The sequence below is a fragment of the Schistocerca cancellata genome, chromosome 2 (genome assembly GCF_023864275.1).
Source record: "Schistocerca cancellata isolate TAMUIC-IGC-003103 chromosome 2, iqSchCanc2.1, whole genome shotgun sequence".
NCBI lineage: Eukaryota > Metazoa > Arthropoda > Insecta > Orthoptera > Acrididae > Schistocerca > Schistocerca cancellata.
The window spans coordinates 390,306,618-390,332,137 of record NC_064627.1 but is presented as its reverse complement, the minus strand read 5'-3'; the positions used below and the strand labels follow the sequence as shown (position 1 = coordinate 390,332,137).

General features: G+C 43.3%; 1 non-coding gene across 1 annotated transcript; it reads right to left on the bottom strand.

Annotated features, from left to right (window-relative positions):
- Positions 1 to 3,812: 3,812 nt before the first annotated feature.
- Positions 3,813 to 3,883, bottom strand: Trnag-gcc (transfer RNA glycine (anticodon GCC)). The gene has a single exon. It is a non-coding gene; the product is annotated as a tRNA-Gly (tRNA).
- Between the last annotated feature and the right edge of the window lie 21,637 nt (positions 3,884 to 25,520).

Here is a 25,520-nt window from a genome sequence, read left to right as displayed (position 1 = left end):
CTCTCCGATACACACGATCGAACAGCGGAGAAGTGGTACTCAAGCGTCAACTTTAGGTTACAATATCTCCGGATGTAATTAACATTTTACAATGCAACAAACGGCACTGATTACGTATTTGTTTATATGTTCAGATGTGCTAACAAAACTAACGGGGTTCCATTTAAGAAAACGTATGTTTGTGTTAAAAAACATACTTCCGTGCATTTTTTTGTGGTTTGTATTAACTAATTACACTAGCCCCTCTCCTCACGTTCGGTCTGTGGAATCGGTTCGTCAGTATTTGATGTGGTCTACGAAATATATCCAGCGGTAATGTTAGGTGACTCACCCTGTATAATGGTAAGACAGATTTCGAAACTAGGTTTTCAACTACAAAACGTTTTCAGGGGCGGAAATGGATATTTACAGTACGTTATTGGTTATGAAAGTCAAGAAATTTCAGATGTGATTGAAATTAAGGCGATGGGATCCGAACAAATTAAAGAACCACTGACGTAAGTGCCTCAAAGGGAGCAAAGGCGGAATTTAATCTATGAAAGGAGAAAATATTAAAATGCAGTAGAAGATGCAGCCAAAAAGGGATATACACGTATACAATGAGATTCACAGAAAGTGTAAAATGGCAAAGCAGGAATAGCTAGACGATAAATGAAAGCCCATATTGGAAAGATAGAGGCTGCCTACGGGAACATTCAACCATCAAGGAAAAGAGAAGCAGCTGTTATGTTCATCAAGAGTTCGGATGACAAACCATTAATAAGTAAAGAAGGGAGGGTTGAAAGGTGGAAGGAATATATAGAAGGGATATACAAGGGGAACTAATTTCATGACAAGGGAAGAGGAAACAGATGAAAACGATATAGACAGTGGGAGAAGAATTTAACAGAATACTTAATGATCAACGTCGAAACAAGGGACCTGCAGAAGACGACACTACCTCACAATTATTAAGATCCCTAAAGAACATAGCCTGATATAAGTATTTCATCTGATACGAAGGATATATGAGACAGTCGAAATACCCTCAGACATGAAGAAGAATGTAAGGCAGGTATTTACATGTGTGTATATTACCAAACACATAAGTCATAGTTGCAGAATCCTGACATGAATTACTTACAAAAGAATAGGAAACCTGGTAGAATCCGACCTCGCGGAAGATCAGTTTGGTTCCTGGAGAAATGTAGGAACAGGCGATGCAGCAGTACACTCCGACTTGTCGTAGAAGGCATACTTATGAAAGGCAAAGCCACGTTTATAGCATTTGTAGATTTAGAGAAAACTTTTATTGGAATAAAATTTTTGAAATTATGGTCGTAGCAGGAATAAAATACAGGGAGCGAAAGGTTATCTTCAACCTGTACAGAAACCAGATTACAGTCGTAGGACATGCAAGGAAGCCGATGGATCATAAGGGACTGAGACAGAATTGCAATTAATCCTCCATTTTATTCAATCTGCGTATTGAGCAAGAACTTCAGAAAACCAATGAGAAATTAGGAAAGGGACTTAAAGGTCAGGGAAAAGAAATGCGAGTACAAATTCTGAGGCCTTTGTGTCAACGACAGAAAAGGATGTTAAAGATTTGCTGAACTGAATGGATAGTCTTGAAGAGAAGCAAAACAAATATAATGGAACGTATTTCAGTAACATAAGGCTCCGTTGAGGGAATTAGATTACAAAATGAGACACAAAAAAAAATAGTTGTCTGTACCTCAGGATGCAAGCGGCTGAAAGAAGTTAACGTTGCCAGCGCAGAGTTACTGTATAACATGCTGTATTAGTAATTCCAACGAAAACCAAGGTCTACTTTAGTTTGAAAGTAGCAGACGTTTGCGACAACAGCAGTTCGCAAATAAAATATTCGGCGTACTTTTGTATATGAAACGTATACTGAAGTAGTTGGTGTGTGTCTTAAGGCTAAGTCCTGTCACTTACCCACGTGTTACTGATGGGAGCTGGAGCAGAAAGCGCCAGTTCTCAGACTTAACTAGTTCTCTGCGCAACCCGTAATGGATCAAATATAATGACGATATGCGTGTGTCAATTTGTCAGAAGTTAAAACGTATTGATTATTCAACGTCGCAGGACTGAGAGACAATTTAATTAAAAGTAATTTACGGAACAATTGTAAATAAACTTTTTTTTCCAAATGCAAGTTAGGCGCAAGCAGCGATTATAATACATTAAACTCTTAGGTGTGGTGCAGAACTCGAGGATGCTAGGTTATGTCTGATTTATTGTATGTAACGAGGATTGCTTATGATTTTACTCTGGTTCTAGATTAGGCTACGGCGTTCTATCGGTGTAAAAGTGTTCAATTCGCTAGCAAGTGGTTTTCTGTGAATAAATACAAGATACTTAACAAAAAGTACCGACAAAACCTACCGAGATAATTACCGCTACAGATAGATAGCATTCAGATAGTTGGAATCCTTGAGGAACGCTCGTGGGTTCGAGCCTGCTTGCGGCCCGTCTTCATGCATGGAAGAATTTTCTGTGCTAAAGTCGTTACATCAAACACAAATTTTCTTCTTATGGCGACCAGTATATATTATTCCACGGAGAGCGCTACATTGCATGGTAGTCTGGATCTGAAGTGCTCCGCTGAATCCTTTCTCAAGTTTCAGCATCACAAGAAATACGAGCTGTTGCGGCGTGGTGCATACAGAATTCTACGGCGATCGTCTTGTTAATGTACTCTGCTCTACGAGATACCGAGCAGCGTGTCCATAAAAACACAAAATGCTGTCAAAGAAAATCTGTTTCTTTAACTCCTTTTTTCTCAATCCACCATTGGAACTTGAACAGATCTGTGCAACAGACTTTAATGAACTGAAATTTAAGATTATTTGTCAGCGTTTAATGAACTTCAACGAGTTAGACCTGACAGGAGTAATAGGCTAGTGAACTAAATGTCGGTAGCCATATAACTAATTACTAGAATTATCTCAAGCAAATCAAATATCGCCTTTTCACTATTAAATAGTTATTTCAAGCCGTTTACTTCTACAGTACAGTAGGCAGCTGTATTTCTACACCCACTGAAAACTGGATTCGTGTTTACTTGGACTGATCAACTATAAGTTACCCACCGTACATCCATCTGAAATATTTATTGCCGCTCTTGGAGCACTCTGCAGTTGTCATGCCATACACGCGGTAGATTATCCGAGTCTTTATGTACTGATTAGCGTCAAGGATTCTTTGCTTGTAAAAGGAAACGAAAATAGATCTGATGGCGGCTGTAAATGCGAAACCAGTCATCTATTCAAACAAATTCATATCTTACCAAGACTATGATTTCTGCCGTAAGAGGAAATCAAGCAACAAGTTCTTGAAAATTGAGATTATAGATAGGTGGACATTCCTGGGGTACAAAAGACAAGGAGTGAGCGAGCATAGAAGCTGTTGAATGACATGCTACTCGCGTGTTCCCGGGGCTGGGAAGAGCGATACGCAATCACTGTCTCCTTGTGACGCATTCTAACGGATTCTGTAGGAACAGTTTATCACGCGCAGCTGGCAGAGAGCAGTAGCGACTAGATGGCGTTTGCGTGGCATCTGTCGCCGGGGAATAACTACCAGCACTCGAGAGGTCGTTGACTTCCCACGTCTGTATGTGCAGAGTCCCGGCCAGTGTGATATGGCGCACCATAACACGGAAATTCATTTCGTATTTTGTTATTTATGGGCACAAACGTATGTCTACTTACCTTCTTCGTCTGTTAAAAAATGATGCATCGGCCGGGAATCGAACCCGGGCACAAACGTATGTCTACTTACCTTCTTCGTCTGTTAAAAAATGATGCATCGGCCGGGAATCGAACCCGGGCCGCCCGCGTGGCAGGCGAGCATTCTACCACTGAACCACCGATGCTTGCCATCGTTGACCTCTGTATCGCCTTATAGCCAGTAGAACGTTTATTCATTTCATTCATAATTTCTTGATTGTTCATATAACGTGTGCTTGTGTTTAAACACATCGTCGACAGCGAGAACAAGCAGCGTTGGACCGGCAGGAGAAAGTAAATCGGACGCAGCTTCTTAAAAGAAACAACCTCGTCATTCTTATACTGCAGGAAACCTAAATGATAGTAACGGGGAGAAGAATTGAACACCCTAATCTCGAATACGAGCTCCGTCCGTTAGTTACTGCATTACCTCGCTCGGTTGTATCTATTCGTATCAAACAAGTCATCTTCGCTCTTCCTATGTAGCACGTAAGTCATTACGAAGACTCCTTATTGTCCCCACATTAATGTGTATTCTCAACGTTATTACTTCCATCTTTTGCTGTAATTACATATTTTCTTCACGAAGCATGCATGAATGAGAGAGAAAAAAAAGGTGGGGAAGAGAAAGAAGACGTCTTTTTATATTCCCTCGTAAAACCTGCCAGACCATGCAGAGAGTACTGAATAGTTTTATTGTGTATCCATGGTTGGAGACGTGTCGCTTCCGTGCTACAGGAATCAACTTGGAAAACATGGTGCCGTCATCTCCTGTTGTAACCTCTCTACTATGTGTTTCTTTATGAAATTTAACCCAAATTTACCCCCCACTCTATAAAAAAATCTACCGGTATGTATTACCAAAACTATGTACTCGAAAACTGTTACCCAACTTAAAGTCGTACGCTAATCTTTGATTGAACAGAACCTAATTTGAAATGAACCGTAACTGATCTCAATACATCTTGTCTTTATATTAAATGCACAACTGAAGTAAAACAATCATCGGCCAGATAATTTCCACTTACATTGCCTCTTGACGACATTGTTGGAGATTTCTCGAAAGCGTAATAGCTAGCAGCGGCTAAGCTAGTTTTCTGTTTCTAAATAAATATCCAAACTGTTACGTACGACATGATGCAATGTGGTAATGCTTAAAACAGTGAAATGGGGAAAGTAGAATTCCTGTGAAATTTCAAAACAACGATTTTAGAATGAAGTATGTATTCAAAAAGACAGAGTAAAGCTTCGCGTGATCTTCACACATAACACTGATCTGTACAGTACCATGGTTATCAAAGTGAAAAATGATTTGAAAAGGATACAATGTTAACAGAGAATTCCTATAAAAAACCAAACAGCTTATCAGTTGGTATCTTACTGCATGATTCAGGGAAGTAGGGTGGCTCTTCTCTCAGCTCTCAGAGAGTTAACTAGCTGAGAAAAATTGCTCTAACAAATTAGTTGCGCAGTGCTGCAGTCTTACCTCATCTTCTTCTCTTCAAAAGCAACGACATTATTCAAAATTTATATTCTCTTCGCCCTCCAATATACATATCATAGTCATCCTTGCCGTCCTTTACAATAAATCTTTGTTCATCTAACAAATACAATCACACGTCAACACCGCACTACTTAATAAGCCCATCACTTCCCACGTTTCAACTAAGAATAAATCAGACTGCGCAGAGGCAAAGACTGTGCCACAATAAGGCCAAAGACTGTTTAATATGAGTTGCTTTCTCTCTGACATGAACTTCGACAACTTACGAAAATCAGATTGAGATTACCATCTTACACTGCATGTGATTAGTGAAGGACCTGTACCGATTTAGTGTGACTGACAATCATTACATATGTGGCCATGTACGTGATACGGTTACAATTCCAAACGCTAGCCGCTTCTGAGCATAGCGGTGGAGTAATGTAAATTGTGAATTCTTTGCGTTTTGTGTGCATCTTTGGATTAGATACTGCTACCGCATCAGCTACCGTAGTTGATTACATATGTGCTAATCATCAGTCATAATAAATTATAGTAGTCCATAAACCATAATCGTCCATCAGAACCCGACACAAATAATCTAAATTTCACCACGTGTTTAGTTCGCGTTTTTGCAGTTATGTAGAGTGTTGTTGAATATAATTTATGCATCCACGGAAATATGATGACTGAAGAACTTCACGCGACTGATGGTGGTTAGTGATCATCGAAAGTGGCAGCAATAAATTAGGCTTTTCCTTGCGCTCGATGGTAGTAGAACATGATAATCGATGGGTCTTTACTGATGTTGTTATAGTCTTTAGTATGAAGGCTTGTTTGATGGACTTCTCCGAACTAGTCTGTCCTGTACAAGCCTCTTCGATCTCCTAATGACTACTGCAGCTAAATCCATTTCGAACCCCTACACTTCCATCCATTACTAAACTAACTATTCTTTGATGCCTCAGGATGTGTCTCCTATCAACCGGTGACTTCTTTTACTCAAGCTGTGCCATGAATTTCTTTTGTCCAATTTGATTTAGTACCTCAGTAGTTACGCGATCTATCCATCTAATCTTCAGCATTATTCAGTAACACCACATTTCAAAAGTTGAGCTGCTTATCGTCCACGTTTTACTCCACGCTACAATCCAGATAAATACTTCAGACAATACTTCCTAACAAATAAATTTGAACAAGCTATTAACAAATTCCTCTTTTTCGAGAATACATTTGTGCAACAGCTGTGTAGTTTGCGTTTTATATCCCTTTTACTTTAGTCGTCATCACTCAAAAAGTACGCTACACATTATTACGGCTGGCCAAGGTCTTTCATTAAACGCTGCACTACACTTCAAAGTGACACAGGTTCATGATACCATCTTTTAGTATAGTCAGCAAGTTTCTCTCAACAACGATCGGGACCTTCTAGCAGTCATTCAATTCCTCCACGATAGAAATCTGCTCCTTGTTACGGAACCTTCCGAGAACCGCAGTGTGAACGTCGTCGTTGTTCAAAAATTTATTTCCTCTCATATGTTCTTTCAGCTTGCCGGTCTGGACTTCCTGATCAGCATCACACACGTCTGTGTGGTTTTGATCAAATTGTTGACACCATTTTATTACGGCTGGCTGTGACACTGCGTTTGGTCCATATACCTCTAATATTTCACGGTGAATTTGCGTCCGATGTAGACATTTTACTCAACAAGAATCGTACTGTCCTGTGTACTACAGCTTTGGATTACGTTTGCCCTTGCTGCGTCTTTTCAACTGCACGTCTGCACCCTACGGATTATCCGTACCGCAGCAGAACGGTGTCGTAAAGAAACCAACAACATGTACTCCCTTCCGACGTTGCGCCACTCTTGTTCCGCAAAGGTGGTGCACAAGTCTCACTTACTTTCTGCACAAACAGCAAAACTCATCCACCACATTTAGAGTCTGATCTACACAGAAGAGCGAAAGAAACTAGTACACCTGCCTAATATCATGTAGGGCCCCTGAGAGCACACAAAAGTACCACAACACGAAGTGGCATGGACTCGATTAATGTCTGAAGTAGTGCTGGAGGGAATTGACACCATGAATCCTGCAGGGCTATCCATAAATCCGTAAGAGTACAAGGGGGTGCAGATCTCTTCTGAGCAGCACGTTGCAAGGCATCCCAGATACACTCAATAAAGTTCATGTTTGGGGAGTTTGGTAGCCAGCGGAAGTGTTTAAACTCGGGAGAGTGTTCCTGTAGCCACTCTGTAGCAATTCTGGCCGTGTGGGACATTGTATTGTCCTGCCGGAATTGCCCAAGTCCGTCGGAATGCACAATGGACATGAATGGATGCAGGGAATCACAGAGGATGCTTACGTACGTGTCACCTGTCAGAGTCGTATCTGGAAGTATCAGGGGTCCCATATCACTCCAACTGCACACGCCACACACCATTACAGAGCCTCCACCAACTTGAACAGTCCCCTGCTCACAAGCACGGTCCATGGATTCATGAGGTTGTCTCCACATCCGTGCACGTCCATCCGCTCTATACGATTTGGAACAGGACTCGTCCCATCAGACAACGTGTTTCCAGTCATCGACAGCCCAATGTCGGTGCTAACGGGCCCAGGCGAGGTGTAAAACATTGTGTCGTGCTGTCATCAAGGTACACGAGTGGGCCTTCGGCTCCGAAAGCCCATATCGATCACGTTTCGTTGAATGATTCGCACTCTGACAGTTGTTGATGGCTCAGGTCTGAAACCTGGAACAATTTCCGAATGGGTTGCACCTCTGTCACGTTAAACGATCTCTTCAGTCGTCGTTGGTCCCGTTCTTGCAGGATGTTTTCCCGGCCGCAACAATGTCGGAGATTTCATGTTTTACCGGATTCCTGATATCGTGAAATGGTCGTACGTGAAAATCCCCACTTCGTCGCTGCCTCGGAGATGCTGTTCAAAATGGCTCTGAGCACTATGTAACTTAACTTCTAAGGTCATCAGTCGCCTAGAACTTAGAACTACTTAAACCTAACTAATCTAAGGATATCACACACATCCATGCCCGAGGCAGGATTCGAACCTGCGACCGTAGAGGTCGCGCGGTTCCAGACTGTAGCGCCTAGAACCGCTCGGCCACTCCTGCCGGCTATTTGTAAGTCTGCTCTCGTCGATAGTGTCTCAAGTCTGCAGGTTGTATATGTGTGGAAGCAGAGCCCTTTTCCCAGAAGAACGCTACAATTGTTATACAGGCGCACTTAAGGGATTCTTTGCACGTCTAGCAGTGTCATGCACCATGTGCTGACTTATTAGAGACTCTTCGTGTGTGTTTCTTATGCAGGGTGCTCAGAAACAATCTGAAAATCTTGTAAGGTTTGCAGGGTAGGTTGAAAAGCACTCCGTCTTCAGCCCACAAGTGACCTATCGGGACCATACGACCGTCGCGTCATCCTCAGATGAGAATGCAGAGAGGATGGGCATGTGGTCAGCACAACGCCCTCCCGGTCGTTACTATGGTTTTCTTTGACCGGAGCCGCTACTATTCGGTCAAGTAGCTCCTCAATTGGCGCCACGAGACTGAGTGCACCCCGAAACTGCTGAGAACTAATTATAAAGAAAAAAATTCAATACCAAGCGCCATTTTCAAGTTAATTAGCATTGAAGCTTGCCAGTAACGCCGTTGCACCCACAAAGTCAAGCGGCCCGCCAGATGGAATTAGTGTTCAATTGTTCTCATAGTGTAAATGGCAGCACACAAAACTACTCATCCTATGGTTCGGGTTCGATCCTTGCTACCGACCCACATCTAATTTTTGTGTTGCTCTCTTGTTCGGTTTTAGGAGACAAAACGAATAGCACGTTTGGCGACCCGGTATCTCTGGCGGGCCACTTGAATTTGCACGCGCATGGGTCTGATAGGCTAATTTCAGTGCTAATTGACTTGGAAACGGCGCAGCGTATCGAAATTGTTTCTTAACAATTATTTCTCAACTCAACTTACCGTACAGTACCCGTTGCCGCAGGCTTTCCGACCGTGCGCTTTGTTACCCGTAACGTCAGTGTGGTGGTTCGGACGAGGAAGCTGCAACAGTGGCGGAAGCTCTGCGGAGCATTTTACGCTCTCCAGTCACATTAATGTGACTACCTGTCAGTAGCCAGAATAACACTCTTCTGCAGCGCAGACCGCTGCGAGACGAGAAGGAAGAGAGCCAGTGAGTTTCTGGACGGCGTCAACGGGAATGTGGAACCATGCCGGCTCCCGTGGCGTGGCTGCGCTAAGTTTCTCTCGGTTGACGATCCGTGACGGGCACAGGCCGATCGATGATGTCCCACAGATTCTCGATTGGGTTTTAAGCCGGGGAGCCTGGTGACCAGGGGAGTACAGTAAAATCATACTGGTGCTCTGCGAACCATTCACATACGCTGCGAGCTTTGTCACCCGTTGCATTGTCCTGTTGGTAGGTGCCATCGCGCCAACGAAAAACAAACTGAATACAAAGGCGGATATGGTCCCCACGGATAGTTGCATCCTTTTGTTGATCCACTGTACCTTCCAGAATGACAAGACCACCCAGGAAATGTCACGGAAACATTTTCTAGACCATAGCGCTCCCTCCTCCGGCCTGGACCCTTTGCTTTCAGAGTTTTCACAGCGTACACGCAAACGGCCATCTGTCCGATACAACATTAAACGTGATTTATCTGAAAAGGGCACGTGTCGCCACTCAGTGTACGTCGGGATTCGGTATTGGCGTTAAAATTCCACTATTCAGAGCCCATGAACCACGTGCAGCTGCGGAGGTCCATACGCAGTAAAGTTTGTTAAACAGTCGTTCTGGAGACACAGGTGCTAGCCTCTTCGTTCATCCGGGAGATCAGTTGCTGAACAGTTGCACTTCTGTTCGCCCGTACACATCTTTGCAACCGCAGTTCATCCCTATCGCCTATTGCCTATGGTATATCACAGTCGCCTCAGCGCAGGTTTTCGATAGCGCCATTTTACCATGTACGTTGTACTTTAACCACGGCGACAAGCGGACATTTTACACACTTAGGAAATGTTTCTATCCATGGTCCAAAATCCGATATAATGCCCTTTTGGACGTCAGATAAATCGCTCCGTTTCCGCACTGCAACAACGACTACGCTGTTTTCCACGTGCGCCCCCCCCCCCCCCCTCCCCCGACACAACTTTATACTCTCTCAACTGCCAGCGCTTTCAACTGCCTTCTATGGGTCGTTATTGTACATTGACGTCGAACAGTCGGTGGTCACATTAATGTGACTGGGCCGTGTGTAATAACATCGCTTCACATTTTATCCAGTCTGAAGTCTGACTATGATCACTGTACATAGGCATGCTTAAATGTTCTTTTCAATTTTTGGATTTTTACCTTTTTTTCTTTCTACAATATTACTGCATAAAACGATTAAACTTCTAGTGTTATTTTATGAATTTCAATTTCTCACTCATTTTATTTGCAAGAAATCCAGAGATTTAAAACATATTAAATATCTCGAGTCGTTATGTATTCTTATATTGTCTTAACCTTTTGTCAAGACTGTGCATCTTTTTTCCCTTTTTTGAAGCGGCACGCCAATGAGACATGTTTATTAATTTCAAATATAGCATTTACTGTTGATCCTCCATCTTATTTATCAGGAAATACGCAGTCGGATGTTTTTGATTTATTGAGGACTTAATTTTCTTACGGCAACCTTCGACATCATTAGTTCTCCTGTGTCGCTTGGTATTTCAATGGGTTTTTCATTGATTGTCCTTACAGCCTGTGAATTCCATGATCTTTTCTCCACTACGCATTTCCTCCATTATTACCATTCAAGCTTCATCAGCTCTGTTAGGTGGAAGCCGTGCCACTGCAGGACACTTGCGACAAAACTGTCGTACTTCTTTTCTATTCAGTGGCGAGGCGTGAGATAATCGCTTTTAAAAAATTACAGTATTAAAAGTAACAGTATTGCGGTCTTAACTTTTATTATCATTGTTCTTATTATGCTACTGTTTTACGATTGTCTAAGTAACAGATTGTAGTCGTACTTATTACTGTCATTCCTATTATTATTATGGTCTGTTAACGATTATCCATTGTCGCGTCTTATCACTCCCTAGTATTACACTGAATAATGTCGTATGCCGTCTGTTCAAGAACAAGATTAGGTCTGCTGAACATTACCGGGTACGCGGAAAATACCTGTTATTGTATCTACATGAATCAGGATGATATTACATAAAAGATCCGGTACCCATGCTTCTTTTTATATTTAAGGTAAATTATGTTACCTTCTTGTCGAAAACTTGCAGATACGTAGAATGATACTTTTCATTTCACAGATTTGAGCAATATTTTCTTCAAAGGCCAACAAAGCAAGGTGAGAAAGTCTGGTTTTCGACTGCATGTTTCGAGGATAAGTTTTGATTCTCTTCAACGCTAAAAATGATCTTTCTGCCGAATTACTGGTTGCAGGAATGATTAATATAAATTTCATTAGTTATGTTGCTTCAGGCACTGCTTCACTTAGGCGAGTTACCAACTTGGTCTAAATACTCTCTTGTTCCGGAATTAATCTGAAGAATATATTACAGATAGTTCCGTCCTCAATCGACGGACAACAAAATCTCCACCGTAGGATGTATTCAAGGAACTAAATGCAGCCTCGGGGAAGTTATCTGTACATTGGCTATACTTTCAATAATTCATAAACGAAAGAAACGCCGAACCACAAAAAGTCAGCATACCTGTCAGTTATGCGATGCGAGACAACATCAACAATTTCACAAAAGAAGGCACAGTATGATGATTCTCTGTCACCCACGCCATCCCTTTGGTTCTTTCTTGGAGGTTCGCTATCGCTTTCTTCTGACTCGGTTTTCGCCCACATTAAACTGGACTACTTTATTCGAACGATAGTAAACATAGATTAGTTTAGTTTGCGGTACTTTGAAAAGAGCTGCTGGCTTGGGAAGTACATTAAGTGAGACATTGAAACTAAATTGATTAATTGGCAGGCAAAAGCCTTTGGCACACACTCGTGTTTCGCACTCCCTCGCATTGGGATAATTTTTCATAGACTTGAAAAGCTGTTTGAATTCAGTCTTGCAGTTCGCCACTAGCTAGATTAATAACTATCTGATGTTGGATAGTGAAGAAAAACTTTGTTTAATCAATTCACCCAGAGTGATGGATCTTTTAGACGATCTGGAGAAAAAAGAGGCCAAAACAATGTTTGTCTGAAAAAAAATGTCTTGCACTCCCAATCGCGAACAGTTGTGGCCTGGTGACATGGCGCATTGACATCCATAAAAATTCCATCCTCGTTTGGTAACATGAAATCCATAAATGGCTGTAAATGGTCTTAAAGCAGTCGAACATAACTATTTCCAGTCAATGATCGCATCAGTTAGGCGAGAGGACCCAGTCCATTCCACGTAAACACAGCCCATGCCATTATGGAGCCATCTTGCACAGTTCCTAGTTGACAACTTGGGCCATGATGCCTTGGGGTCTAAGCCACACTCGAACCCTACCATCAGCTCTTACCAACTGAAATCGGGACATATTTGACAGACCACGGTCTCCCAGTCGTCTAGGATCCAACTGATACAGTCATGAGCCCAGGAGAGGCGCTGCAGGCGATGTCATGCTTTTAGCAAAGGCGCTCTCGTCGGTCGTCTACTGCCATAGCCCATTAAGCCAAATTTCGCCGCAGTGTCCTAAGGGACACGTCCGCCGTAACGTCCCACATTGATTTCTGCGATTATTTCAAGCGATATTGCTTGTATGTTTTCACACGAATCTCCTGAGTAAAAAGATAGCTTCGCCAATGCCCTGCCCTTTTATACCTAGCGTACTCGATACTACAGCCATCTGTGTATGTGCGTATCACCTCAGTTTTTTAAATTTATTATTCTTACCGTCAGTGCGATAGCGTAAGAATGATCCACAGTCTGTGTCACATCTTGTAACTATTCTTCATTGTAGTTACCAATTTCCTGCAAAGAACGGTCGCACCGTTCTACCAGTTGTTCAATTTCTCGACAATGGAATCCACTGCTTGGTTATGCATGGACCCATTCGAATGTCCTTCTCGTCCTCATCATCCATCCGGGTGGAAAGTTCTTTCAGCTTGCCGAAAAACAGGAAATCGCAGGGTGCAAGATCTGGACAGTATGATGGATGCTTCCAAACCTCCCATTGAAAATGCTGAAGTAAAATTTGTGTTTATCGCGCCGTGTGGGGTGTTACATTGTCGTGCAGGAGAAGAACGCCTTTGCTTAATTCTTCACACCTCCTGTCCTTTATGGGGTTGCACAGCTTTGTCAGTGTTGCCTATTAACTCTTTCAACAGTCGAAGACAACAGTGACTCTGACCATATCTGCAAATGGCGTAACTTCCCATTTCTTCCTCGGAAGCGGATGTGAATTGATGGACCCATATCTCACCTTCTGTAATGATGCGACTTAGTAAATCATTGCCTTCCACGTAGAAGCGCTCATGGAAATCCAGGGACGCCATAGACCTTGTGCCTTTGTGCGCAGGTGACACTGATCTTGAAACCCACGTTGGGCACAAATTCCTATACGGTAAACGATTTCGGACCACGGTATGAGCACTGGCAAAAATGCGCATCTGCTGAGCGATGTCCGCGATAGCAGTTCTACGATGTTTTCGAGTCACTTCCTCGATTGCCTGCACATTGTCGTCTGTCGTCGACGTCGATGGCCTTACTTCCCGGACAGCATTACCCACATGTGGTGAAGTGTTTGTCAAATTGTTGGCGCCAGTTCTCTATGGCTGGACGTGACATTGCATTTGTCCATATACCGCCAGAATTTCGCAATGAACTTGTGCCCAGTATAAACTTTCTGCCCACAAGAAAACTACTGACCTGCGCACTTCAATATTGGAATGCTTTTCCAGTTGTCGCACCATTTCACTCGCACATTGCGACTCGTATCTTATGCGTACCACAGCAGAACTATACTGGCGGAAGAAACAATCGCAACACCATGAAGTTATACGACATAAACGAAAGTTAGCAGGTGCGACTCCACATTTGAAAGATGATGTCTGTTCAAATTTAGCGACAGTCACAAAAGAGTGGCGCTAGTAGCGCCACTATGAAGATGCAAATCAAGTTTGCTTTAAATACAAGCTGTGATTGTCGTGAGCGTTATTTACCTTCGAGGTTGGACATGGTGAGTTGCTGCTGGTCAACAATGCTCTTAAGGCTACAATGGCGCCATGATCAACACCTCACTGAATTTGAACGAGGTCGTGTAATAGTGCCACGAGAAGCTGCAGATTCCTTCTGTGAAATTGCAGAACAACATGACAGGAATACAGCTACTGTGCGTGACTGCTGGCAGCGGTACGGAGAATGTACGGTCGCAATAAGTCTGGGCTCCGGACGGCCACGTGGCGTACCGAAAGAGAATACCATCGTATTCGGCGTATGGCTCTGGCGCTTCGTACCACATATGCAGCACAATTTGAGCAGGTGTTGGTAACACAGTGATACAACGAACTGTCACAAATTGGTTGCTTCAAGGCCAGCTCCGAGCTAGACGCCCTGTAACCAGCATTCCACTGGCCTAAAACCACAGCCGTTTGCGACTTCATTGCTGTCAAGCGAGAGCTCATTGGAGTGAAGAGTCAAGGTCTGTTGTGTTTTCTGGTGAAAGTTGGTTCTGCCTCGGTGCCATTGATGGTTAGAAGGAGTCCTGTTGAGGGTCTACAGCCAACCTGTCTGCGTGTTAGAGGCACTGAACTTACACCTGGAATTATGGTTTGGGGTGCGATTGTACCTCAATCTGGCGATTAGATCTGTAATGCTGCGATTCAAGAACAGCATTCCAGGGGGTGTTTTCCAACCATATAATTCTAACCCACATACTGCTGTTGTACCACAACACTCTCTACAGAGTGTTGACATGTACCCTTGGCCTGCTCGATCACCAGATCCGCCTCCGATTGAGTCCATATGGGACCTCATCGGACGACTACTCCAGCGTCATCCACAGCCGGCATTAACCGTCTCTGGATTGACCGACCAAGTGCAACAGGTATGGAACTACGTCCTACAAACTGACATCCGGCACCTGTGCAGCACATTCTGGCGTTTACACCGGTTATTAATGTACCAGCATATCACATTTGCACTGCCTTATCTCGCAGTTACATTAATCTGTCATCATGCAATGATACCACCTTCTGAATTCTGAAGGTGGCAGGCGTAAAATACAGTGAGAGAAAGGCTTTTTACAGCTTGTACAGAAACCACATGGCGGTTATAACAGTCGAGGGGCATGAAAGGGAAGCAGTGGTGGGAAGGGAGTGAGACAGGGTTGTAGCCTATCCCCGATTTATTCAATCTGTATATTGAGCAAACAGTAAAGGAAACGAAAGAAAAATTTGGAGTAGGTATTCAAATGCATGGAGAAGAAATAAAAACTTTGAGGTTCGCCGATGACATTGTAATTCTGTCAGAGAGCGCAAACGACCTGGAAGAGCAGTTGAGCGGAATGGACAGTGTCTCGAAAGGAGGATGTAAGATGAACATCAACAAAAGCAGTCGAACTAAGTCGGGTGATGCTGAGGGAATTAAATTAGGAAGTGAAACACTTAAAGTAGTAGATGAACTTTGCTGTTTGGGGCGCAGAATAACTGATGATGGTCGAAGAAGAGAGGATATAAAATGTAGACTGGCAAAGGCAAGGAAAGCGTTTCTGAAGAAGACAAATTTCTTAACACCGAGTATAGATTTAAGTGTGAGGAAGTCGTTTCTGAAAGTATTTGTATGGAGTGTAGTCATGTATGGAAGTGAAACATGGACGATAAATAGTTTAGACAAGAAGAGAATAGAAGCTTTCCAAATGTGGTGCTACAGAAGAATGTTGAAGATTTGATGGGTAGATCACATAACTAATGAGGAGGTATTGAATAGAATTCGGGAGAAGAGAAATTTGTGGCACAACTTGACTAGAAGAAGGGATCGGTTGGTAGGGCATATTCTGAGGCATCAAGGGATCACCAATTTAGTATTGGAGGGCAGCGTGGAGGGTAAAAATCGTAGAGGGAGACCTAGAGATGAATACACTAAGCAGATTCAGGATGATGTAGGTTGCAGTAGGTACTGGGAGATGAAGAAGCTTGCACAGGATAGAGTAGCATTATGCATCAAACCAGTCTCTGGACTGAAGATCACAACAACAACAACATGCAAGGATAATCAGTTAAATATGTTACATAGACAAATGTATGCCCAAAGTTTCACAACTCTAGTTTAATAATTTTTTGGTGTTCCGATTTTTTTTCCGTCAGTGTATGTATGCAGGGAACCCGCAACACGTATTCTCTTCTGAAAATGTGCCATTCTTCTTGCACGATGGTCTTAGCGTGGGATGACATGTATGAATTAATTTCTGAAGTCTGTACTGAAGATGTACCTTTTGTTTTACTTTCAGTTTTTTATATTGTTTGTAATTTATTTAATACAATGGCTCATTTAATTTTTTGGATGCCATATATTTCACCAGCATTGTTTCCGTAAGCAATATTTTCAATAATGCTTCATTGTTCCTAAATTTATTTCTGAAATTAGCTAAATATGAGTAGGAAAAATTTCACAAATGTCGTCTTACGGGAGGTTCTGGCAAGGTGCCTTATCACCTCTGTAAGGCCTGAGTCCAAGACAATGAGTCACAAAACTCCTACAGTTTTTCTGTTACTTCGCTACACAACCCTGCCAAACGGCTGGCCAGCGAAACAATTATGTGCTATGTATTTGGAGTGGATAATCATTTTCAAAATGCAGACGAGGTCGCGTTTCGTAGCCAACTGTTGCGTTATAAATGTGTAAAGACGTTTCATAATGTGTCATGAAATACAATGTTTTCTTCTTATTTAGGCTGAGCAGTATCGGTAACAGAGAATGCTGAAAATGCACTCTGTTTCTTCAATACGAATTAGGGTAGTCTGTACGAAGAGATTTGTGTAAGAAGTCAAACCAGGAAAGGTGTAAGGCAAAAATGTTCATTGTCACCACCGATGTTTATTCGTACATTTGAAAGAGAGTGAGGGAAGTAAAGAAATTTTGGAAAGTTGCTATGGAACCAAACTGCTGAGGTCATCGGTCCCTAGGCTTGCTCACTACTTAATGTAACTTTAACTTACGCTAAGGTCTATACACACCCATGCCCGAGGAAGGACTTGAGCATCCGAAGGGGGGAGTCGCACGAACCGTGGCAAGGCGCCCCAGACCGTGTGGCTGCCCTGCGTGGCAGGGAAGTAAGAGACTTGATGTTTGTCAACGATAGAAAAGTAACACAATACAAATGTGTAAAGAAACTCGCGAATAGAAGTACAATCGGCGAAAAGCTTCAGATTGGACGTGGCAAGCACGCGAATAAACACATAGTCTGTTCAAATAGAACTTAAACACATTAGGTTACAATTCATTCATTTATCGTGTGTAAGGATATTCGATGATAAAAATACGGCTTGGCTACCGTGAACCGTATAGCCTCATTCTGTTGCACTTAGCTTTTATTATTGTATGTTGACGTCAGGAGGAGGCGGGATATTCATTAGATTTCCCTATTTATAGAAAAATATATCACCGCGCACTTAGTGACTGGGAAATATGAAGGCAACAGCATTAAAAATAACAAATTCTCGTTTTATATTGAACTATTTACTACAGGATAGTTGCTTGGATCGCTAGCGTCACTGCAGCTGTCAATAGGTTTAGGCGCTGCGTCTAGTAGTATACATTGGGATTACCGAAGGGCCATCCCAATACAAAATCACCATCTTTTGGCCGTCCCTGCCACGAGGAGGCGGACCCTTTTTATTTTCTCCGTTTTTCTTTCTTATTTTTGTTTGTGTAATGCAGCTTTGATACTTTAACTTATTGAACACAAAATGTACATAAATGTGAGAAATAAAATTGCAACATTTGAATTTTAAGAAAAAAGTTATAAGATGATGTAATAAAATATGATTGTATCCACAGATCTTCAATGATGAAGATGCTAAGGACTTTCAGTCTCCATCCCAAATTAATAAAAATAATAAACTTAACTCTAACAAATCCAAATCTAAAGTAAAGTTCAAACGAGGATTATCTTAGCCATTTACGATTGAAACAGAGTTAATAAAGGGAGATGGTTTATCGCCTTTACTTTTCAGCTGTGCTCTGTAATTCGTGATGAGCGAATTTTACAAGGAAAATCCTAAAAATTTAAGAACTGGAGCCAACAAAGCTCAGATAAACTTAAATTGCTTGGGATTCGCAGATGACTCAACGTTGGTAGCTAATAACATTCAAGAAGCCAGAAATCAAATAACAATAGCACAAAAAACAGGAATCCAGTTATCATTCAGAAATGCTGATATAATGGTAGAAGATCCACTAGTAATCAACCATATAATAATAAATAACAGGAAAGTAAAAACAGTAAAACAGTTTAAAAGCTAGATGAAATTATAACATATAACTTGGACGAGAAACCTGCATAGCAAAAATAACGGACAAAATGATAAAAGCCTAAAAATTAACATTATCTAAATACAATAAAACTGTATCAATCAAAACTAAATTAAAACATTACAAGACGATGGATCAACCAGAGGTGACACACGGAAGGGAAACAGTTTTCGGAGTTACCCAGAAAAACGGAATCGACAGAATCCTAAAAGTAGAGAGAAGAATATTTAGAATACGCTTATATAAGAAAAATAAAAAAGGTGGATAGTGCCAGACAGTGCCAAATGAAGTGGTGTATAGCCATTACAGGCATCATACGTAAAGATGGATCACTATTTTGTTCACATTGTTAGGTCAGCATAATCCAGACTACCAAGAAAAATATTGGAGAAACTTTGGAAGATGATGCAACAAGTAGAATGGATAAAGGAAAGCGGGAAGGATATGAAAGAGATAGAATTAACCCTGGACGTTTTGCAAAACAAAAGAGAAAATTTTAAAAATTGAAAAATAAGATTTAAACCAAAAATAGGCAAGCGACAAACAACGTAAAGGATATTTACAGATGAGGAACGATAGAAAAGATCGGAACGAATGAAAAAATATAGAAAACCTGTTGAAGAATATGAACAGAAAATTACTGACTGAAGTACTCCAATAGCGCAGTAAAAGCAGAACAAGAAAAAGAAGAAGAAGAAGAACAGGCGTCCGGGGGTGAAAGTCTCGATAAGGTCATCACGCCATTGCCGGCCGTAGTGGCCGTGCGGTTCTAGGCGCTACACTCTGGAGCCGAGCGACTGCTACGGTCGCAGGTTCGAATCCTGCCTCGGGCATGGATGTGTGTGATGTCCTTAGGTTAGTCAGGTTTAATTAGTTCTAAGTTCTAGGCGACTGATGACCTCAGAAGTTAAGTCGCATAGTGCTCAGAGCCATTTGAAACATTTCATCACGCCATTGATGACGGACGCTTTTAATATCTTAGTTATTATAATCACAAAGTTAAATTTTAAGTTACGCTTGTTATGGTTATGATATGTGCCGTGTGTGATAAGTGTGTATGCTATTATAATTATTATAAACATATTTACCTTAGAGCAGGTTCAACGTGAAGCCTTGCTGTACAGTCTCCGATCACTGTCTCAATCTACTATTTACGTCTGTTTATGTATTTTAGTCTGTTTTTAGCTATCTATATGTAAGCTTTGTATAAGTGTAATCCGTATTTGCTTATGTGTATGATGTTCCATGTGCGTATTGACTTTTGTGCAAGAATCTTTCGTCATAGTTTATCTATCATGTGGAATTTGTTCTAGTGATGCATATTTTGTAGTCGGTGGCGTGGTCGTCTTTTTAGGTACTCGGTGTGTAGTGCTGACTGGATTGTATCGGCTCAAGTGTGAAGCATGTTCCTTGCATCTCCTTTACACACTGTGTTGTATATAGTCCCCTGTATTATCGTGTTTCTGTGCTGTCCTGTTTGCCCTGACTCACTGAACAGCCTAGGTGCAGTTTATTTATTTTTTTTAAATTTATTTATTAACATTACAAAGCGACCAGTCACCTTGGGAACAATGGTGGGTCGTTTGCTACCAAAAACTTCTAATAAATTTGCAGAGATGATCTCTTCGTTTTGTTCTGCACCTTCACTCAGTGCTGTTATTTTTCTTCTCTTCTTTTACATAATTGCACTGTTAATTAAGAAAACACAAGTGATACACAAAGTAAATTTCGGAAAAGGAAAACAAATTTTATGTTCTGAAGAATAAAATAATAGACATAGAATCGATTTAGATTGGCAAAGAGTTCCCTTCACCTGGCTACTTGAAGTGGGAGGGCGTCGGTAAACACTTCGAGCCTACCTTACTTGAATTACCGTAGTCTATTCTGTTGTGGTAAGTACTGTATATGTATGTATGTCATGAGATAGGCTTTACATGATTTGTGTATGCGGAGGCGTACAGATAGTAGTTTTTCCCTCCCTCTACTTGGGAGTGGGACAGGAAAGGAAATGACCGGTAGTGGTACAGGGCACCCTCCGCCACGCGCCTTACGGTGGCTTGCGGATTATCTAAGCGGATGCAGATGTACATGATAGTATTATTTGTTACTGTAATTACTGTCTCCATTTCCCCGTGTCATAAGACTCGGAAGGGTAACCTCGAGCCTCGTCTCACCGAAAGGCACTTCTGATGTATATTGTGCGTTGTGTAGTTGAGGCCTACTATACTGCATGTGTATTTGTATGTACAATATTATAAAGTTCACACGTTTTACATTTGCATCTTAAACAGTATACATAAAACACAATAACATGTTTGAAAACAATGACCCAAAAAACTAAAACATTACTCGTTTTACATTGTACAACAATCCTATACCCTATTACTAACTTATTTCTAAATTCCATGTGTATACTACTTGCAATGGTTTTCATCTGTGTCTGTATGTTCATCTATTTCCATATCAGTATTTGAATCTGTGTTGTCCCATGTATCGCGTTGTGGCTAAGGAATGTGTCTGGTCGTGATTTGTACATTGTCGTTCCCGCTTATAAGTTGAGCAGCGCTGTTGTACCTGTATTTCATCAGCAACGCGGTTAAGTAGCCTCCACGTATATGGATCTCTTAAAGCTTGGCATATGTCTGCGATTTTAGTCATCGGTCTTACGTATGAGTGTGCCACATTGTAGTGTTACGTCTTCAGGAGACTCAGGTTCTCCACATTCACATGTTTCACTTTGGCTAAGGCCAAAGCGGTGGAGGTGTGTAGGTTTGTTAGATGTTTCCCACTGTTTTTGCTATGTCCAAACCTTCAAAAGATTTAATTGACGTTCTGTAATATATTCTCCTGTTATCTCATGTGCCTTGTCTACTCTTCCCCTTTTGTGCCAGTAAGCTGCTACTCCGTGTCTGATAGTTATGTCATCGGAGTACGTTGCAGTACGACGCATAGGGCTTCCACGGAGAAAGTCAGGGAATACCTCCTAATATCGTGTATGACCTCATTTCGCACGGCGTAGTGCAGTAACTCGACATGATATAGACTCAACAAGTTGTTGAAGGATCTCAGCAGAAATATTGAGGTATGCTGCATTTACAGCCGTCCATAATTGCGGAAGTGTTGCCGGTGCAGGATTCTGTGCACGAACGAACGTCTCGATTATGACCCATAGATTCGTTTGTTTGTTTGAAGTTCCTATGGGACCAGACTGCTGAGGTTCAAATGGTTCTAAGCACTATGGGACGTAACATCTGGGGTCATCAGTACCCTAGACTTAGAACTAACCTAAGGACATCACACACATCCATGCCCGAGGCAAGATTCGAACCTACGACAGTAGCAGCAGCGCGGTTCCGGACTGAAGCACCTAAAACCGCTCGGCCACAGCGGCCAGCAACTGTTGAGGTCATCGGTCCTTAGGCTTACACGCTACTTAATCTAAACTAACTTACGCTAAGAACAACACACACACACGACCGAGGGAGGACTCGAACCTCCGCCGAGAGGAGCCAGCGAACCGTGGCAAGGTGCCCTAGACAGCGCAGGATGCGATGGAGTTTACGGCGGGCGCTACGGATGGCCAAATCATTGTCCAGAAACCTCTTCAAACCGATCGCGAACAATTGCGGTAGGATGAAATGATGCATTGTCATCCATAAAAAATCCATCGTTGTTTGGACACATAAAGTTCATTAATGGGGGAAAATGGTCTCCAAGAGGTTGAGTTCGACCATAGGATCCAATCCATGGCCTGTAAACACAGCCCACACCGTTATGGAGCCACCACCAGCTCAGAAACTGCAGTGGCATCGGTGGTGTGTGTTGTGGATTGGCGAGAGAGCCAACCCACTATGAGAGGAAGCCGAAAGGCACGCGTTTTAGTTCACGCAGGCTGGCGTGAGGTCTGGAACAGGACAAGGAAGTTAGACTTTAGCAAAAAAGGACGTAGCTGTTGGAATACTTAACTTTAATCCGTCAATGGTGAACATCGCTCTTGACGGTACATGTTTTACAGCATCAATAGTAACTGGTAATGGCGCCTTGCTAGGTCGTAGCAAATGACGTAGCTGAAGGCTATGCTAACTATCGTCTCGGCAAATGAGAGCGTATTTTGTCAGTGAACCATCGCTAGCAAAGTCGGCTGTACAACTGGGGCGAGTGCTATGAAGTCTCTCTAGACCTGCCGTGTGGCGGCGCTCGGTCAGCAATCACTGATAGTGGCGACACGCGGGTCCGACGTATACTAACGGACCGCGGCCGATTTAAAGGCTACCACCTAGCAAGTGTGGTGTCTGGCGGTGACACCACATTCCTCCCCCGCAAAACGGCGGACAGTTGTGGCATAAGGCTTCCGCCCGCCGTGGGGAGTACCCCATGTTGACGTATGCGACGAGGTGGGGAGCCTAACAACAGGCGAGGCTGTGCCACCCGCACCCTGCCATTCGGACCGAGGGGAGCTAGGAAACGCCTGAAAACCTGCTCCAGGGTGCACGCCAACATGCGGTGTATGCGCCCGTAGAGAGTCAGGAGGGGACGAAGGGTCGACCTCCATCGGGCCGGGGCACCCGACAGGCGAAGACGACATATGGTCCGGAGCGGGCAAGAGTTCCATGTTGGAGGACAACTGGTCACGGGAAGCGATCGGCGGCGCGTGACCCAGGGAGGCGCCCGGCGGTTGCAGCGACGCGTCCACTGCGGGCGTCGCCGGCGGGAGAACAGGCGGCGGCGGCGGCGGCGGCGGCGGCGCGTCGCCATGGGGCAAAATGGAAAGCAGCGTCGGTAACACCTGGGGCTGAGGCGAGCCAGTAGATGGGTCCCCAGGGCGCTGACTAGACGGCACCGTCGCTGAAAGCAGACGGGGAGCGGCAGATCCCGTGCGACGACAGAGGCGCAGCTGATTTGAGATGCCGACGCACCTCACCAGAGGCCCCCAAAACCAGATACATAGCGCGGCCGAGGCAGTGAAGAATGCGCCCTTCGAGCCAACGCCGTGAACCTCGATGCAAAAGATAGCGGATAACGCTTGGATGGTGGCAGATGACGTCGTGGAAGATATCCGGACAACAAAAGGAAAATTACTGAATGAATCTACCACAACCAACCATCGAGCATTCCAGAATGGACCAGCAAAATCGATGTGTAAGCGTTGCCAACGGGAAGTGGCTTTTGGCCATGCAAAGAACTTCCGAGGTGGTGCTAATTGTTGTTTGGCACACACCATGCAAGAAGAGCACATATTCGTAATCGCGGCATCGATTCCGAACCAAGTATAGTGCTGACGAGCAAGTTGTTTCGTTCGCACTATACCCCAATGTCCTTGGTGGAGAAGCTGTAAGACAGAGGACTATAACGAAAGTGGGACCACGACCCTGGACTGATCATTATCAGAACGCAACAGCAAAACACCCCGTCGTACAAAAAGTCTCTCCTTGTGAGCAAAAAATCGGTGAACCAACGGATCCCCGATCCGTGACTTTGACAAGGGCCATTGCGTAGTAACAAAACGCAGAACGGTAGCAAGGACAGGGTCGGCAGCTGTGGCTGTAGCTACACGACGAAAATCAATCGGAAACGATTCGACCACGTCATCGGTTTCCGAATCAATGAACATGCAAGCAAGTTCGGAGGAATTGAATGCTCTATCCTCAGCAACAGGCAAACGGGACAACGCATCGGCGTTTCCGTGCTGAGCAGTGGACCGATACAAGATATCGTAGCGGTACTGCGAGAGGAAAATAGACCAGCGAATGAATTTCTGCGCTGTACGAGGAGGTACAGGCTTGGTCGGATGAAAAAGCGATGTCAAAGGTTTGTGGTCTGTGATGATGGTAAAGTGACGACCATACAAGAAATCATGAAACTTTGTAACACCAAATACGAGAGTCAATGCTTCTTTCTCGATCTGTGAATAATTTCTTTGCGCAGACGAGAGCAATTTGGACGCAAAGGCAATAGAGAGATCGTGCGAACCATCTTTGTGCACAAGCACAGCACCGATTCCGAAATCCGATGCATCCACCATCAACAAAAGGGGCTTCCGGGCATCGAATGGCGTAAGGCAAGTATTGGAAAGCAACGCCGATTTCAACTGGCGAAAGGCGCGTTCGCATTCCGTCGTCCAGACGAACTGAATACCTTTACGGCGTAAGCGATGAAGCGTAGCTGAAATGGAAGAGGCCTGTGGAACATATTTGTTATAGTAATTTATTTTTCCCAGCACACTCTGTAGCTGCTTCAAATTCTGCGACGAAGGCAAGTCTTGTATGGCACGGAGGTGCTCTGGACTGGGATGTATGCCTTGGGCATTGAGTACATGTCCCAGATAGGGTAAGTCACGGGCAAAAAACACACATTTGTCCTTCCGCAAGCGAAGACCATTTTGTCGCAAGACCTGAAATAATGTTCTGAGATTGGCTAAATGTTCTTCTTCCGTCTTTCCGGAGATCACAATATCGTCGAGACAGTTTGCTGCAGTAGGGACCGACGCGCAAACAGTTTGTAGATATTGCTGAAACAATGCAGGGGCGGATGCACGCCCGAATGGCAGTTGTTTGAATCGATACAAACCAAGATGCGTGTTAACCGCCAAAACGCGCTGGGATTCTTCGTCCACTGATATTTGCAAGTACGCACCTGCTAGGTCCAACTTCGAAAAATATTTAGCCGGGCACAGTTTGTCAAAAAGATCTTCCGGGTGGGGTAAAGGAAAAGTGGCAGTCACTAGTTGTGGATTCACTGTTGCCTTGAAGTCCACACACAGTCTCAATTTTCCGGAAGGTTTTTGCAAAATTACTAAGGGTGA